The sequence below is a fragment of the Piliocolobus tephrosceles genome, chromosome 1 (assembly GCF_002776525.5).
Source record: "Piliocolobus tephrosceles isolate RC106 chromosome 1, ASM277652v3, whole genome shotgun sequence".
Classification (NCBI taxonomy): Eukaryota; Metazoa; Chordata; class Mammalia; order Primates; family Cercopithecidae; genus Piliocolobus; species Piliocolobus tephrosceles.
The window spans coordinates 200,762,828-200,778,490 of NC_045434.1; positions in this window are offsets into that span (position 1 = coordinate 200,762,828).

Below are 15,663 nucleotides of genomic sequence, written 5' to 3' on the forward strand. Positions count from 1 at the left end.
CCCTCTAAGATTTTAAAAGGATTTTCCATAAAAACCACTGGGTTGCGTTCTCAAAGAGGTTGAGGAAGGCTGGATTAAATACAGTTGCACAGGCGACCTCACTGGAGGCCTGTTCAGAAACTTTCCTGCTTTGGTGTCCCTTGAGATGGTCAAAGTGTGGGAGAGAGTGCAGGGTACCCAAACTTCTTTGACCAAAGAACCTCTTTTTCAAAGAGCATCTCAGATGGCAGGTGACCCATGAGGTACAGTGTGGGGACCCTGCCTTGGGCCTGGGACCCCAGTCCAAGAAAGTGATTGATAATGATGAAGGGTAGTGGGGAAACAGCAAGTTGGGGCAGGGGGTCAAATCCAAAGGCACTTTCAGAAGATTCACGCTTCTGCCTGAGCTGGGAGAAGCGCACTTCTGCCCGGCCAGAGTTGAGAACAGCCCACGGGGAGGCAGAATGGGTGTGGTTGAGAACAGGAGTTCTAGAATCAGACCGACATGGACAGGAATCCTGGTTCTACCTCTCACTGACTGCCTGACCTGGGCAAGCTGCTTCGTCTCCTGGGCCTCAGTTTTCCCAGCTGGAAAGGATGGGGGATAATAAAATATACTGCCTTGCCTGCTTACTCCCCAGGCTTTATCTTTGTTCCAAGCACAAACCAGAACAGGGACATTTACACTGTGTGCCATGTTTGAACCAACTTACTTGTTCTTTCATTTAAGTAACAATTATCCAAATGCCAACTCTGTGCCACACACTGTGCTCTTCACAGGGGATATCATTGGGGCCAAGACAGAAACAAGACCTTCATGCCCTCTGCCTTCATTATGCCTCATAATATTAAATGATCTTCCAAATAATTACAATGGTCAAAAATGCTACAAGGAAAGCATGGCAGGGGGACTGTGGGAAAGTGTGGTGGGGAACACGACCTAGCTTGGGAGGTCAGAGAAGGCTTCTATGGTAATGTGATGTTTGGACTCAATCTTAAGGGAGAGTACAGTGAAAGGGGGATGGGTGTTAACTGGGAAAAGCATTTAGGAGAAGGAACAGCATCTGCAAAGACCATGGTGGAGAAAGGATGTGGCTGGATTGACGGTCAGGACTAGATCATGCCAGGCCTTGTGGGATCCCTGCCCTCTCCATGGGAACTTTTGCTGCCTGCTTAGACCCACGTCCTGCCTCCTCTTCCTCCTCTTCCTCAGCACTATGTTATTCTTTCCTCTCCTCCATCTCAACTCTCTTTCACACCAATTTCTGACTCTCCATTTTCACCCAAGGACATATTGTTACTCTGTTAGCATTTGTTTTCCCACCCGGGCATGGAAACTCTTGTGGGTAGTGTTTAGCTTCATGATTGAATGAATGTAGGGACACAGTTAGCCTTACAGTGCCTTCATTCATACTAGCAAAAGGTACCTATTCTGGGCCGGGTGCAGTGGCTCATGCCTGTAATCCCAGCACTTTGGGAGGCCGAGATGGGTGGATCACTTGAAGTCAGGAGTTCGAGACCAGCCTGGCCAACATGATGAAACCCCATCTCTACTAAAAATACAACAATTAGCCAGGTGTGGTGGCATGCGCCTGTAATCCCAGCTACTTGGGAGGCTGAGGCAGGAGAATCGCTTGAACCCAGGAAGCAGAGGTTGCAGTGAATTGAGATCGTGTCACTGCACTCCAACCTGGGTGACAGAGTGAGACTCTGTCTCAAAAAAAAAAAAAAACAAAAAACAGTACCCATTCTGGGCATATGTAGCCCCACAACAGGGCCCATTACAGTTCCTATTTGCCCACTTGGCTGCATACCCTTGTTCAGTGAACAACCTGCCCAGCTGTCCACTGCAACCCTGAATGAATGAATGAATGAATGGACAAACGAATGTGATTAAGATGAGTGATAAGCTCTCAGGCAGAGAAAAGATTTGGAATGGGAGTGGAAGCCAGGAGAAGATGAGTCCTATTGAATTTGGAGGAGTGGACAGGTAAGCCACAGACTCCAGCTGCTGGTTCCAGAACCCCCAACACCTATTCTCAGAAGTCAGGCTGTTTGACTGTTTCTGCCTATCCAAGTTCTTACAGTCTCTCCCTGCCCAGGGAACCTCATATGAGACTTGAGTTGTTTCCTCGAGTGTGACCAGCACCCTGAACTCTGTATATGCACAGAGAGATTATGGGCGCCTCCAAGGTTTTGTCAAGCACAGAAGACCTTGTGCCTGCTCCTCTTCTTAGCCATATGAGGAGATAGCCAGGCTCTAGACAAAGCAACTTGAGAGCATTTGCTAAACATATCGAGGACTGCAAACGAAAACAGACCCAGCCAAATCCCTTAGTGGGAAGGAGAGGATGCAGAATAAATAGGTGGATGACCAATCCTCCGCTGCTGGAGCCGCCCTGGAAGACTTTCTCAACATGCCGTATTTCCCTGCTTTCTGCATGTCAGCCCAGCTCCTTCCAGTCCCCAGTCGGCCTTACCATCTCTTTCCTCAACCGCTTTGAGGAAGCAAGACTTATAGCTCTGGGTTAGTCTTGACCAAATGTCTACAAAGGGTTGCTTGTTTGCCTTTTTTTTTCCCCCCTTTGCTCATGAGCAAATCATCCAAGAAGCCAAAGCTCTGATACTTAAAGGGCCCGAGGTAGGGAACAGACACTGAGGCAGCTCATGAAATGCGATTTGTCACGGATGCTGACAAATCCACGGACAGGCAAGGCCTTGGAAAAATCCTGCCACTAGGGCTGGCCACCTGCCAGCTCTGAAGTCAGTGGAGTTTTGAAGCCTTTCTCATCAGACAGGGAGTTTCCAAGCGCAAACCTGGTGTACTCTCCCCTCAAACGGGAGGTCCCTGGGGTGGCTGTGGAGGCTGCTCCTCTATCAGACCCGAGCTCCCCAATGGCCGAGTCATGTCTCTCTCTTTAGACTGGGAACACACCAGAAACAGTAATAAGAGAAATGGCTACCACTTATTTCATGTTTACCATGTGTCTGAAATGGCTGTGTTTTTTAAAAGAAATCTATTAATTCATCTTAATTCTCATAACAACACTAAGAGAGAAATCTTAATGTTATTCTCATTTTCTACATGCAGAGACTGAGACATGGAAGTTGAATAATGTGCTCAAGATTGCACGGCTAGATGGTGTGGAGGCAGGATTCTCCATCAGACTGAGGACGATACCGGGACAGGGACAGTTCTTCCCCACACCTCTATCAGATTAAGAGTTTGCTGAGGGCCAAGATTGGGCATCCCTCCTCTGTCCACCCCTATCTCCCTGTGTGGATCAGAGATAGACCTTATTCAGTGCTGTGCCTGGAGCCTGGGTTGGGGCCAGGGAGTTGGCCTGACTACTCTGGATGCAGTTTCTGTTCTTTACAACTCTGAGCTGGTCCTGCAGAAATATGCCCCACAGGGCAGAGAAGAACTCAATCTTTTGGACATAGGGTATTTATCTGGGATGCGGGTCAGGATGCCAGTGTTTTTTCAAACCCCCAGATGCCTGGATGAGAGGCTCCAATGTGCCTGGGAGCCTGCGGACCCCTATCACAGGGAACATAGCTTCCGGAGCCAGGCCTGGTGCTGCCCAGTGAGCTGGGCATTTCCTTCTGTCCACAGATCACCTCACTCCTGGCTACAAACCCAGCCATGAGTTTCTGGAACCTAGCAACTCTCGCAGGAAACAATGGAAACTTCAGTTTTATTCTCCTCCTCTATCATTACTCAAAAGGTTTTTCCTCAGAGCTACACACACATAGTTTTCCTCTCCACCCATCAGCCTGGGGCTGCCCTGGAAATTTCAGGCAGAAGAGGGGAGCTCAGAGTAGGCAATGGAGAGGCCCGGGGACTTGGTGCTGTTTGCTGCCTGCGGCTGGGTGGGAGACAGATCATAGGGCTGTGATTTTACCATCTACCGAGCATCTGTGATGGGGCTTTGGCAGGGTCTGTCTGTGTCTGGGCCTGGGTGTGTGAGCTGGTGTGGTTCTGGCTCTGGGGCTGTGATTTATGTAACTCAAAGTTGGTGTGTGAGTGATTTACATGGAAAATGGTGCAGGTGGGGCGGGGCAGCTCAGTTCAGTACCCAGTGCCCACTATGAGGCACTGTGATTAGTGGGTGAGAACACGTAAAAAATTCAGGCTGAGGCTGGGTGCGGTGGCTCACGCCTGTAATCCCAGCACTTTGGGAGGCAAAGGCGGGCAGATCACGAGGTCGGGAATTCGAGACCAGACTGGCCAACATGGTGAAACCCCCCATCTCTACTAAAAATTAAAAAATTAGCCAGGCGTGGTGGCGCACCTGTAATCCCAGCTATTCAGGAGGCTGAGGCGGAGAATCGCTTGAACCCGGAGGCGGAGGTTGCAGTGAGCCAAGATCACACCACCGCACTCCAGCCTGGGGATAAAGCAAGATTCCTTCTCAAACAAACAAACAAACAAACAAAAAACAGGCTGGTTAGCATTCAGGCAATGACGTGGGCCTGTGTGTGAAATGTGCGTGCCTGCGAGGAATCTGTGTGAAAAGGCGTCCTCCTGCTCAGTGACTTGTTGGGATGTATGCGTGAATCTGTGTGACATGGGAACAAGCCTGTGAGGGGCTCAGTGTGGTGTGAGGGCTGTCCCCTGTGTCCCTGGTGGAGGTGAGAGTCTGGAAGCGAGTTAAGTGTGCGTGTGAGCGGTGAGGATTGTTCGTACTTGAGAGTTGGGTCTGTTCCCGGGTAGCGCACGAGTGTGCTCATTCAGTAAAGTTATGATATGAAGGTGTTCTTAGGTGTGGAAGCTGGCGTGCACGTGTGGCGCGGAGTGCCAGCTGCGTGCGTGTGAGCGTGGGAAGGAGATCCCGGGGTCCTCAAAAGCTGCGCGAGTGGAGTCGGCCGTGCCGGGCGTGCAGGGGTGTGGAAGTCGGCGGGGCGCGCGGGGAAGCGGGGAAGCCGGAGATCGGGGAGGAGAGAGCTACTGGACCGGCGGACCCATACCATGCCCAGGTTCCGGGCCCCCGGTCCCCCGCCCCGTCCCATCCCACACTCCAGGCCGGGTTTGGCGGGGAGCCGGGCCGGGCCGCGGCTCGCGCGGAGGGGGCTGGGGGCCCAGACAAAGGCCCAGTGGGCTGCGCGGCCGGCTGGGGCGAGCAGCGCCCGCAGCCCGGGGGCGGTCCGGGGGCGGGGCCTGGCGCTCCGGAGAGGGGCGGTCCGGGGGCGGGGCCGGCGCCGCGGGGGCGGGGCGGGCGGGGAGGAAAGGGGGCGGTGGAGAGTGGGCCGCGCTGTCCAGAGCTGGCCGGCGAGCGGGCGGCGCGGAGCGAGCGAGCGAGCGAGAGAGCGGCGCGGGCCGAGCCATGGGGCGGCGGGCGGCGGGCGCGCTGCTGCTGGCGCTGCTGCTGCACGGGCGGCTGCTCGCGGTGAGTGTGCGGGGCGGAGGGGCGGAGGGGCGGAGGGGCGGAGGGGCGGAGGGGCGGGGAGCGGGAGGCGGCCGGGCTGGGGCCGTCCGGGTCCCGCTCGCTGCGCCCGCCAACTTGGCTGGGGAGCCCAAGGCTGCGCGGCGGGGATTCTGGTCCCGGACGGCGGCGCCCGCCGGGGACCCCGGGCCGGCGCTACCCTGCGGCATGGGGCTAATCCGGGGGACCACCAGTCGGGACCCTGCGTGGGACCGGGGGCGGGATTGGCCCGCGTGGGAGCCCGTGGGTCTCTCGGCCACGTTGCCGAGTGCCGGAGTCTCGCTGGGCATGGTCCGGCCTACCACTCCTGGGGACCAGGAGAGGAAACTTTGAGCAGAGTGGGAACTTGGCAGGACGAGGGAACCCTTCTGCGCCAGCTTGGCAGAAGGGCCACTCAGTGGTGATGGGGACCCTATGAGTCTCGCTGAAACTTTACCACGCCGTCTATCACCTGGGGGAGCTTGGAGCCAGGTAGGCACAAGCAAAACTTTTGGGACAGAGCTGAAGCTTGTGTGGAACACCCACGGGCCTTGGAGTCATACAGCCCAAGAGTTGAATCAATCCCTGCCTTTCGCTGAGTAACTCTGTGACCTGGGGCAAGCTAGTTAACCTCTCTGAGGCCAGCCCCACGTGGGTCAAGGGAACTCAAAATACACGGCCTCAAAATGCATAGCTGCAGGGCGCTGCTGGACCGTGTGGAATGAGCTGCAAAGTGTGTGGTGCAGGGATGCAGTGCACCCTTGGGGGACCCGAGTTCCCCAGCTTTCCTCTTCGCAGGTCTCCTAGAGGCAGGGAGAGGCCTGCCCTTGCAGTCTAGTCCACTACTTGAGCTTAGGTGGAGGAAAAGGGAATTCTAGGTTCAGGAATCCTGAGGCTTAGAAGGCACTTGGCCAGTAGAGGCCCTGAGGACCTGAGTGAACTTGAGGAGGACTGGGCGGGGTCAGTGGGCAGGGAGCTAGTGGCAGATGTGGGTAGGGGCACATCTGGGGAGCCGAGCCTACCGTGGGGAGCCACAGAGCCAACCCCACTCTCTTTGAGGTGCTCCTAGGCAGTCCCCATACCTGCCCCCCTGTTCTCTGAGCCAAGAGAGGGACTTTTCTAACCAGGCTGGTGTTTACCCAGGGACTGCCTCTCTGGCCTCACCTTGCTGGCTTCATCGCACCTCTGCCCTCCTGAGTCACTCGTCATCCACCCACCCAGACCTGGCTCCTCACTGCTCTTGCCCCACCCACCCAGCACTTCTCCTCCCCCACCCCCACTCTGGGCAGCCTCCTCTGTTGTCCTCCTGTTTCAGCCTCTCACCCCGAAATATTCAGCAGGGCCATCCAGTAGCTCCCTAGTCTTGACCTGAACTTGCACTCCCAGCCCTGCCTTTTACTTTTCCCAAGGCAGCAACTTAGCATGTGGGATGTTTTCTGAGGCCCAACAGTCTTTCCTGACCTTCCCCCAGCTCTGCCCCCTGATGAGGGGCTCCTCCGTGCCTCCAGGCCCAGGGGCGGTAAGGTGGCGGTGGGTGGAGTTGTTTGCTGTGTGCATGAGGAATTTCCACAGACATTCCTGGACCACGGCAGATCATCTCATTCACTTGTTCATTCAACAGATAATCACTGAGCGACATTCCATGGCAGTCACCAGGAGTACAGGGGTTCATTCTTTGGGCAGATATTTGCCATGCACCTACTGTGTGCCAGTGAACCAATGAACCTGGTGCGGTGCTAGGGGCTGGGGTGGTGTGGACCAGCAAGGACAGGCCCTGTCTGTGCCTTCCCAAAACTCACAGGCTGGTGGACTGTAATTTAGACAAATAAACAGGCAGCTCCAATCCTGTGGGATTAGAGAGCCTTCTCAGCAACACATGGACGGTCCCTGTCCCACCCCAGGCTGCTGGTGGTGGGCTGGAAAGAGCTTGGCCCCTGAAGTCTCTTTATAAAATTCTTTTCAAAAAGTTTCTCAGGCTGGGTGCGGTGGCTCATGCCTGTAATCCCAGCACTTTGGGAGGCCAGGGCGGGCGGATCACGAGGTCAGGAGTTCGAGACCAGTCTGGCCAACATAGTGAAACCCCCCTCTCTACTAAAAATACAAAAATTAGCCAGGTGTGGTGGCATGAGCCTGTAGTCCCAGCCACTTGGGAGGCTGAGGTAGGAGAATCACTTGAACCCAGGAGGCAGAGGTTGCGGTGAGCCAAGACTACACCATTGCACTCCAGCCTGGGTGACAGAGTGAGACTCCGTCTCAAAACAAACAAACAATAAAAGGTTTTTGGGGGGCTGGTTGTGGCGGCATACGCCTGTAATCCCAGCACTTTGGGAGGCCGAGGCAGGCGGATCATGAGGTCAGGAGTTCGAGACTAGCTTGGCCAGCATAGTGAAACCCTGTCTTTACTAAAAATACAAAAAATTAGCCAGGCATGATGGCACGTGCCTGTAGTCCCAAGTACTCGGGAGGCTGAGGCTGCAGAATTGCTTGAACCCGGTGGGCGGAGGTTGCATTGAGCTGAGATCGTGCAACTGTACTCCAGCCTGGGTGACAGAGCAAGACTCCATCTCAAAAAAAAAAAAAAAAAGAGGGCGTCACACTTTGTTGCCCAGGCTGGTCTCAAACTCCTGGCCTCAAGTGATCCTCTCACCTTGGTCTCCCAAAGTGTTGGGATGACAAGCATGAACCACCACGCCTTGCCTTCCCTTGAAGTCTTATAGACCCAAGTTTGAGTCTCAGGGCTGCTGTTTCTGGCTGTGTGATCTGGGGCAAATTCCTCTCTCAGCCTTAAAGTTTCCACATCTGTACAGTGGGGTTGAGGAGTTTGTTGCAAGTCAAAAACGAGATCAATTCCTAGCCCAGGGTCCCAGCATGCCTTGGACCCTCCTTGCCTGCTGCCCTTTCTCTCCTCTGCCCTTCAGTTCAGTCCGGAGCCCGTGGCGGATGGGGAAGGGTTGGGCACAGGAGCAGGGTGAGATGGGCCTTCGGGAGCTCAAGACCTCTCCGGGACGGGGGACAGGACCGCAGGAAGCTGGTCTGTGATTAAGTGTAGGTGTAATTTCAGCTGTTGGGAGGTGAGGAGGCTTGCTGGAGGAGGGGGCTGGGCCTGGGTGACTCGGCAGGCCTTGGCCTGCTGACCCCTTTGGGGCGGCCCTGCAGGGGACAGGCGTCTTGAGGGAGCCTCAGTGGTGATTAAGGTGTTTTCCAGGGCCGAGGAGGGAAGTCGCTGAGATACCTGTTTCCTGCCTCAGCTGGATTTCCTCGCTGGGGAGGCTGCCAGCTGAACTGGAGGAGCCTCCCCTTCCTGGCAGTCGCTCATCCCTCCCCTCCACGCAGCCAGCTGCTCTGTCCCCCGACACTAGCCTATTCCATACCTGCAGCCAGGACAGGATGGGGTTTTGAGTGTGTCCTGGACATTCCTGGAGGGAAGGAGGGCAGGTTGCAGGTCTGTCTGCGGGGTGGAGGTGGAAGGGGCAGAGATGGACCACCCCCCATCCCTTAGGCCCAGTTCCTCGTGTCTGGGGAGTTGTGGCCCCTGCCTGGCTTGGCCCGGGCCTGTTCTCAGGCTGAGTGCAGACAAGTTGGGATCTGTGGGTCTGAGGCCCTGCCCGGGAGATGGTGGAAAGAAGGTGGCAGGAGGTGACTGGGTTCAGGGCCTGGAAGACGTGTGAGCAAAGTAGAGAGGAAGGAGCTCTTGGGGTGCCAGGCTGATGATGATGACAAAGTAATACGGGTACTTCATACTTACCCAGCACCCACTGTCTGCTCTGAGTTTCTCAGCGAATCCTCCCATTCACCTGTGTTTCCTGCTCACCACCTCCCTGCGGTGCTCAGAATTAGGTCCCAGCCCCTGACTTAATATAGCCTACGAGGCCCTGCAAGACCTGGCCTCCTGCCACCTGCCCCTCTCAAACTCCTCCAGCTACACCGGTCTTTTCTTTTTTCTTTTCTATTGTTTGTTTTTTTTTTTTGTTTTTATTTTTATTTTTTTTGAGACGGAGTCTCGCTCTGTCGCCCAGGCTGGAGTGCAGTGGCGCAATCTTGGCTCACTGCAAGCTCTGCCTCCCGGGTTTACGCCATTCTCCTGCCTCAGCCTCCCGAGTAGCTGGGACTACAGGCGCCCGCCATCTCGCCCGGCTAGTTTTTTGTATTTTTTAGTAGAGACGGGGTTTCACCGTGTAGGCCAGGATGGTCTCGATCTCCTGACCTGGTGATCCACCCGTCTCGGCCTCCCAAAGTGCTGGGATTACAGGCTTGAGCCACCGTGCCCGGCCGTTTGTTATTTTTTTTTTTGAGACAGCATCTCACACTGTCACCCAGGCTGGAGTGCAGTGGCACAGTCACAGCTCACTGCTGCCTCAACCTCCCAAGCTCAGGTGATCCACCCACCTCAGCCCCTTGAGTAGCTGGGACTACAGACACCCTCTTCTACGCCTGGCTAATTTTTGTATTTTTTTTTTTTTTTTGGAGACGGAGTTTTGCTCTGTCGCCCGGGCTGGAGTGCAGTGGCCGGATCTCAGCTCACTGCAAGCTCCGCCTCCCAGGTTTACGCCATTCTCCTGCCTCAGCCTCCCGAGTAGCTGGGACTACAGGCGCCCGCCACCTCGCCCGGCTAGTTTTTTGTATTTTTTTAGTAGAGACGGGGTTTCACTGTGTTTGCCAGGATGGTCTCGATCTCCTGACCTCGTGATCCGCCCGTCTCAGCCTCCCAAAATGCTGGGATTACAGGCTTGAGCCACCGCGCCCGGCCCAATTTTTGTATTTTTGATAGAGACAGAGTTTTGCCGTGTTCCCCCAGGCAGGTCTCAAACTCCTGGACTCAAGTGATCCACCCTCCTCGGCCTCCCAAAAGTGTTAGGATTATAGGCGTGAGCCACTGCACCCAGCCTTTTCTTTTCCAATGAATATACAAATTTAAAACAAATAGAGATGGGGTCTCATTATATTGCCCAGGCTGGTCCTGAACTCTTTAACTCAAGCTATCCTCCCACCTCAGCCTTCCAAAGTGCTAGGATTACAGGCATGGGCCACCTTGCCTGACTGTTCTTGTTTCTTGAGCATGTGAAACACACTCCCACCTTAGCGTCTCTGCGTCTGCTGTTCCTTCTGCCTGGAACACTTGTCCCTGTAATATTCACGTGACCCTCTCCCTCTCCTTCTTCAGGTCCTTACCACTCTGCCCATAATGGCTATCTCCTTAAACTGCTTTATTTTTGTTCTCACAATTGTCTGACCTGCATTTGTCTGTATTTGTTTATGTGTTTATCTGCCTCCTCCTGCTCAGTTTAAGTTCCACGAGAACTTAAACTCATCTGTTTTTGTCCACTGTTGTGTCTTTAGCACCTGGCAGGTAGTAAATGCTTAGTGAATATGTTTGTTGAATGTTTTAAGCTATAGCTACTAACCTGATCCCCATTCTCTAAGCAGAGGACATTGAGGCACTGAGAGGTTACGTAACTTGCCCAGTGACTTACATATCCACACACTCAGAGATGCTACGAGCCAAGTTTTTAATCCAGACGAAGCTCTCCTAATCACTCCACCTACTGCCCCATGTGCGTGTAACGGGCAGTCAGTAGATATTGCTACAACTTGTCACTGATGTTGATTAGGAACTCTGGTCTCAAGTAGTAAAGGGGCTACCTCAGGCAAGGAATATCAGGGATTGGCTTGGAAACAGAAGCTCTTTAGTGTGGGTGTGCCTCAGTGTCCGTGGGGTCTCCTGGGGATGCCTGTGCCTGGGCTGGGGAAGCCTAGGAACTAAACTCTAGGGTGGTCATTTTTAGGTTTGTTAATTCATTAGCGTCCTCTTCAGATATTCCCCAGGACTCTGCAGGGAGTGGAATTTATCCAGGGGCTTTTAGGCCCAGTGTGGGAGGTCAGAGGCCCCTGCCCCTGCCATGCTGCTTGTGGGGGAAGGGGAAGAACACCCATCTGGTTGTCCTGCATGGAGCCTGCACTCTTTTTTTCTGGCTGTTCCCTGGGGGCTCAAGGTTTAGCCTGAGTCTGCAGAGCTTCAAGGGCTGCCTGGCCTTGGGGTGAGAGGCTCAGGAGGGAGGGCAGGAGGGCCTGCCCAGGCTATGGAAAGATCTGGAGCAATGATTCAGAGGCCACTTGGAGGCCAGACGTGTGGGATCTGCACCCTCAGACCACTTGGGGTATATGGGAAGGGTTCCCAGCCCTGGCCTGTTGCCCCCCTCCCCTCCGCCCAATCCAGTCCCAGCTGCAAGGGGTCAGGCTGGAGGAGGAAGTGAATATGACTCGGTTCCCCGGCAGCTTCCCAAGGATCTGCTGGGCCCACCTCTCCCCGTCCCAGGGCCTACCCTGGCCTTTCCCTCCTCTTGCTCCTGCTCCTGCCAAGAAGAGGGAGGCTGCACCGAGGGTCCCGGCCCTGCTGGAATGTTGCCTCAGCCTGGGCCTTGGCCTCTTTGGCTCTGCCACCCCCTCCTGCTCCCAGGGCCAGCTGCCCCAGCGCCCAGAGCTGGCTGACTGAAACCCAGAAGTATGTGTGGAACTCACTTCGCGGGGAGCCGCCGGCCTCACTGCCCAGCCCGGTGGCGTCAGGGCTGTGTCAATAGCAGCCTTGAGAGGGGTGTGGCTCGTGGCTGCTGGGGGTGGCAGGGTTGGGGGTGCTGTCATGAAAGCCCCGAGAACAAGGTGGCTCTTTGAGGCCTGGGAATGTGGGGCCTTTGAGTCTCGCTGCCCCCAGAACCACCCTCCCTTCCCTTCCATGATGCTCATCTGTGCCAGGCCTACAGGGACCTCAAAGCATCCTTAGGGGCATCTGTGGCATCCTGAGATAGCCTTAGAACCAGCTTCTATCTCCTGACCAGAGCCCATTCCCTGAGCCGTGGAGGAGGGTGTTCTGTTGCTCTGGGTTTTAGGGGAGTATCTGGTGCACAAAGCCTTGCAGAGTGTATTGAATGAATGAATGAACAAATGATGTATGTGATTAAGCATTTGTTAAAATTCATTTCACAGGCTGGGCGCGGTGGCTCACACCTGTAATCTCAGCACTTTGGGAGGCCAAGGCGGGTGGATCACGAGGTCAGGAATCGAGACCATCCTGGCTAACACGGTGAAACCCCGTCTCTACTAAAAATACAAAAAATTATCTGGGCGTGGTGGTGGGTGCCTGTAGTCCCAGCTACTCGGGAGACTGAGGCAGGAGAATGGCATGAACCCGGGAGGCAGAGCTTGCAGTGAGCCGGGATCGTACCACTGCACTCCAGCCTGGGCGACAGAGCAAGACTCCGTCTCAAAAAAAAAAAAAAAAAAATTCATTTCACAAATATCTGTGGGGCATCTTTTATGTTAATTTATTTGTGTCTGACTGTGTTCTAGATCGTTTTTTGTATTTTTGTTTTTGAATGGTGTCTCACTCTGTTGCCCAGGCTGGAGTGCAGTGGTATGATCTTGCCTCACTGCAACCTCCGCCCCCCAGGTTCAAGAGATTCTCCTGCCTCAGCCTCCCAGGTAGCTGGGATTATAGGCGCGCACCACTATGTCTAGCTAATTTTTGTATTTTTAGTAGAAATGGGGTTTCACCATATTGGCCAGGCTGGTCTTGAACTCCTGACCTCAAGTGATCCGCCCATCTTGGCCTCCCAAAGCGCTGGGATTACAGGCATGAGCCACTGCACCCGGCCTGTCCTAGATCTTGAGGTTACCTCAGAGAATAAAAATGTCAGATTGCTTTCTCTCATGTCACTTGCATTATAGCTAGTGCAGAAAGACAGACAATAAATGAAATACAACAGGTGGTGACAAGTGCTGAGAAGAAAAAATAAAACAGGGAAGAGGGCAGTGAGTGATGAGGCGGGGTAGGGTGGGGTGGTAGGAAAAGCCTCTGATAAGATAAATTTGAACTGAAGGAGACCTGAAGTAAGTGAGCGGGTAAGCCTCGCAGATATCAATGGAAAGGGCATTCCAGGCAGAGGGCACAGCTAGTGCAGAGGCCCAGAGGTGGGAGTGTCCTTGGCATGTCTGTGGAAAAGCAAGGAGGCCCGTGGGGCTGGAGCAACATCAGTGAGGGGGAATGTGGTGGACACAGCAGGCAGGGGGGTGGCAGAGGGTGATTGGCAGAGCCTTGGCCATGGGAAGGACCTTGGATTTGCGCCTGAGTGAATTGAGAAGTCACTGAAGGGGCCTGGTGTTACATAGGATTGCTCTGGCTGCTGTGTGGAGAGGAACATGGTGGGGGGGTTCAGGGGAAAGGCAAGGAGGCCGTGACCCAGGACAGACGATGGGAGCTCGAGCCAGGACCACAGAGGTGGGAGATGGTTGAATCCCCAGTACATTTTGAAAATGGGTCACCAGGGCCGGGCACGGTGGCTCAAGCCTGTAATCCCAGCACTTTGGGAGGCCGAGACGGGCGGATCACGAGGTCAGGAGATCGAGACCATCCTGGCTAACACGGTGAAACCCCGTCTCTACTAAAAATACAAAAACTAGCTGGGCGAGGTGGCGGGCGCCTGTAGTCTCAGCTACTCGGGAGGCTGAGGCAGGAGAATGGCGTAAACCCGGGAGGCGGAGCTTGCAGTGAGCTGAGATCTGGCCACTGCACTCCAGTCTGGGCGACAGAGCAAGACTCCGCCTCAAAAAAAAAAAAAAAAAGAAAAGAAAATGGGTCACCAGGATTTGCTAGTGAGGTGGATGTGGGGTGGGACGGAAAGAGAGGAGTCCAAGATGCCTCCACAGTCTTTGGCTTCAGCATCCCGAAGGATGGAGCTGCCACTACCTGAGATGGGAAAACTCCAGGAGGAGCGGGCTTAAGAGGAAGATCAAGAATGGCAGGAGATGGAGTCCAGAATTCTCAGAACAGTTATTTGTGTCTTCTCTTACGATCTTTTGTTTGAACAATAAAAATTCTTTAAAAAAAAAAGGGGGGGGGCAGGTGAGCCAGGAGTGGTGGCTCACACCTGTAATCCCAACACTCTGGGAGACCAAGGTAGGAGGCTCACTTGAGCCCAGGAGGCGGAGGCTGCAGTGAACCATGATCTCGCCACTGCACTCCAGCCTGGGTGACAGGCTGTTTGCCTGATGCTAGGCAGGTAGTAGGTGAACACATTAAAAATTCAAATGAGGTGGCTCACAACCTGTAATCCCAGCACTTTGGGAGGCCGAGGCAGGCGGATCATCTGAGGTCAGGAGTTCGAGACCAGCCTGACCACCATGAAGAAATCCCATCTCTACTAAAAATAATAGTAAAAAAAAATCAGCCAGGCATAGTGGCGCATGCCTGTAATCCCAGCTACTCAAGAGGCTGAGGCAGGAGAATCAATCTCCTGAACCCGGGAGGCAGAGGTGATAGTGAGCTGAGATCGCGCCATTGCACTCCAGCCTGGGCAACAAGAGCAAAACTCCATCTCAAAAAAAAAAAAAAAAAATTCAGGTGAATAAAGGATGGTCGTGGTGGCTCACGCCTGTAATCCCAGCACTTTGGGAGGCCAAGGCAAACAAATCACTTGAGGTAAGGAGTTCGAGACCAGCCTGGCCAATATGGTGAAAGCCCATCTCTACTAAAAATAATAAAAAGTTAGCTGGGTGTGGTGGTGTATGCCTGTAGTCCCAGCTACTTGGAAGGCTGAGGCAGGAGAATCGCTTGAACCTGGGAAGTGGAGGTTGCAGTGAGCTGAGTCATGCCATTGCACTCCAGCTTGGGCGTTATAGGGAGACTGTCTCAAAACAACAAACAAACAAAAAAATTCAAGTGAACCAATTAATGGCTTTGAGGAAGCCAGCAGGCCAAGAAGGGCCAGGATCCTTGCTGAGATTGGAAAGGGGCATGCTCTGGCCCCTGTACTTGGAAGCTGCCTGCCCAGCCATGCTCTCTGCAGGGCCCCAGAAGATGTGGGACAAGCTGGGATGTCCACTCTGCCATTTTTGACTTGTCTGTGTCCTCACTGGTTTCAGAGCCCCTTCCCTGGGCACTATGGTCAAGGGAAAGATGTGGGCTCAAAAGGCCCTGCCTTCACGTCTTGGCCCAGCCCTGACTGGCTCTGTGACCTTGGGCAAATTGCTTTACCTCTCTGAACCTCAGTCAACTGTGAAATGGGGAGGCCTGCTTCCTGGTGGTTGTGAAGTAACTAGGTGGGTACACCCTGCTCAGTGCCTGGAATGAGGCAGGTATTTGACACTCTGTGATTGCACTAAGTCTTGTTTCTGCTAAAGGCAAGGCGGGTGGAGTATCTGAGGCAGGGTTCCCAGGGCCCAGCTGGGCACGCCTTCTCTATGACCCAGGTCCTGTACTAGGCTTGTTGAATGAATGGCTGTGTAAGGG